The 2443-nt window shown below is 63.7% G+C and overlaps 1 protein-coding gene across 6 annotated transcripts in view; it reads right to left on the bottom strand.

Annotated features, from left to right (window-relative positions):
* Nucleotides 1-1512: 1512 nt before the first annotated feature.
* The window catches only part of PALD1 (phosphatase domain containing paladin 1), a 58495-nt gene continuing 57564 nt past the window's right edge, over nt 1513-2443 (bottom strand). For all 6 annotated transcript variants that reach the window (XM_051823824.3, XM_051823822.3, XM_089313400.1 and 3 more), the window contains one exon: nt 1513-2443. This exon is cut by the window's right edge and continues 512 nt beyond it. The gene's annotated coding sequence lies outside the window, so the exon portion shown is untranslated.

Genomic DNA, 2443 nt, shown 5'->3' with positions numbered 1-2443 from the left:
GCTGATTAGCCCTCCATCAATACCACATTGTCTGCTGATGGCGCCACACCCTGGCTCAGGCGAGGAAAGCGGCAGCGAGGATGGACGGCAGAGCCTTCCACAGACGGGTTTCAGCCGCTTTGCTTCTGTCCCCGGAAGCAGCCCTACGGGATCCTAGGGCAGCGAGTAGAGCTCCCCACTCGCGGCTTCGGCGTGCCCTACAGGGCTATCTCCTGTCCCCTTTCCGCCGGCCGCTCTGGCAGGGGCGAGGCGCGACCTCAGTGCGGCTGTAATGTGCGTCCATCTGAGGATCAGCGGTGCTGGCCCTCCGCAGGTCTCCCGTGAGGCAAAGTCTGTCAGGTTCGTCGTTTGCCCGCAAGGCTGTTCATTTCCTGACTGAGCCGTTGTCTGGGTTCCCTGCTTGTCTGACGGTGCCGCACTGACTCGTGGGAGCGCAGGGGACAGCACTGTTCATGTAACCTCCAGCAGGCCTCCCACAGCCCGAGCAGGCCTGGGGCACTCGGACACGCACCCTGGGCATCCCCGCCCCGCGCCACGCTGGCACGCCGCCCTCGGTACACACCGCGCCATGCCGGCACAGGGGGCCACATACAGAGTGTCCGGGGCCCTGCCCCACGCGGGAGCCACGCACAGAGCGTCTGGGGTGTGTCTGCCCCACGTAGGGGCCACGCACACAGCGTCTCGAGGTCCCTACCCCACCCCAGGCCATGCACAATGTCTCGGGGTCCCCACCCCGCCCGCGTTACACACCACACCGTGCCGGCATAGGGAGCCACGCACAGAGCGTCCGGGGCCCTGCCCCACGCGGGAGCCACGCACAGAGCGTCTGGGGCGTGTCTACCCCACGCGGGGGCCACACACACAGCGTCTCGAGGTCCCCACCCCGCCCCTGACCATGCACAATGTCTCAGGGTTCCCACCCCGCCTCCGGTACACACAGTGTCACGCTGGCACAGGGGGCCACGCACAGCGACTCGGGCACTGGGAAGCCCACTGCCGCACCACACCGGGCTTCGCTGCCGGTGCACAGACAGGGTGGACTCCGGGTTCCATGTAGACACCTGGCTGACCCGGGACTACAGCCCAGAGGTCCTGGGGGAGGCCCAAGGGGTCGGTGCTCTCTGCCTCACCCTCTCTGCCACCTCTTCGCCCATCACCAACCCAATGCGACTGTGTGCCGTCAACCAGAGGCCCGAGGCGGCCAGGGAGGAGAAGTGGAAGCCGGGGGCTGCCCTGCAGACGCACCTTCCTTGGACCGGCAGTCCTCCCACGTCAGTGCGAATTCGCTGGTTAGGATGCCTCCCTCAGGGAGGGGCTCAGCGCGGCAGCCCTGAGCACCCAGCGCTGAGAGGTTGGGGCTACCTGGGGGTGGGACGCACAGGCGGAACTCTGTCCCAAGGACCGGAAGTGCCAGGGGCAGGGACCCTGGACTCGCTGTGGCCACCCAGCCTAACTCTAAAGGAGCAGGGGCTCCGGCTGCATCAGCCCCACATGAAAGACACATGAGCCCACTCCACACACTTAGCTGTTTTTAATGCTCAAAAGCTCTGTACAAAAAAAAAAAAAAAAAAGAATCCTCACAATGCCCCTGTGAGGTAGGTAGACAAGTATTATTCTCCCATTTTACAGATGGGGAAACTGAGGCTGAGGCAGAGAGGTGAAGTGGTCAGCCAGTGGTCCCAGCACAGCTGAAAGAGCCAACCACACACACACAAGGACCCAATCTCTGACTCCTCATCTGGACCGCGTTCCACAAAGAATTTAAAACGTTTTCATACATGCGAAAAGAATTAAAAAAAAAAAAGGTAGTGAACAGATACACAGTAGTTCTGCAAAAGGCGTCAGCCAAGGGGTCAGCCACCTTCCCACGCTGGGGGGCTCTGCACAACGCTGGCCTCTTCCCTTTTCAGATGCAGGTGGCACGTGGCTCTGTCTTCCCGCAGAAGTGTCTGAGCCCAGCGAGCCAGCCAGGTAGACAGCGGGCAGCCCCCTCCTCACTGGGCAGCCCCCGGCCACAACAGCTGCAGGACACAAATACAGTTCTGCTCTGCTGCGGCCTCCTCCAAGCAGCCTGCCCGCTGCGTGGACACAGGCAATCCTCACCAGGCAGCCCAGGGTCTCTGCGATGGCCTGGAATCCAGGTGAGCCCCTCACGCCACACGGAGCCCAGCCCCTCACACACCACTGGCCACAAGGGCAGGGCTGGGAGCCCCGCTGGGCGCTCAGGGCCAAGATCAGCGCAGAAGTGCCCTCCGCTCCAGGCCGCGGCTTCCTCAGTGCCTCCTGGCCGGCTCCCAGGCTCTGCGCTGCACCTGGTCCCCCCGAGGACTTCTGTGGGCCTCTGGCCTCTTGGCCTCTGCCAGCTCCATGGCCACACAGGCTGTCTCTGCAATCTCCCAGGCTGGAGGGGCGCACGGGAGGCCAGACACGGGGAAGAAGCTGC

This window comes from Oryctolagus cuniculus, chromosome 15 (genome assembly GCF_051225735.1).
Source record: "Oryctolagus cuniculus isolate XC-2025 breed Fujian yellow rabbit chromosome 15, ASM5122573v1, whole genome shotgun sequence".
Classification (NCBI taxonomy): domain Eukaryota; kingdom Metazoa; phylum Chordata; class Mammalia; order Lagomorpha; family Leporidae; genus Oryctolagus; species Oryctolagus cuniculus.
Note: the sequence above shows the minus strand (reverse complement) of the source record. Positions and strands in the feature narration are given on the sequence as shown.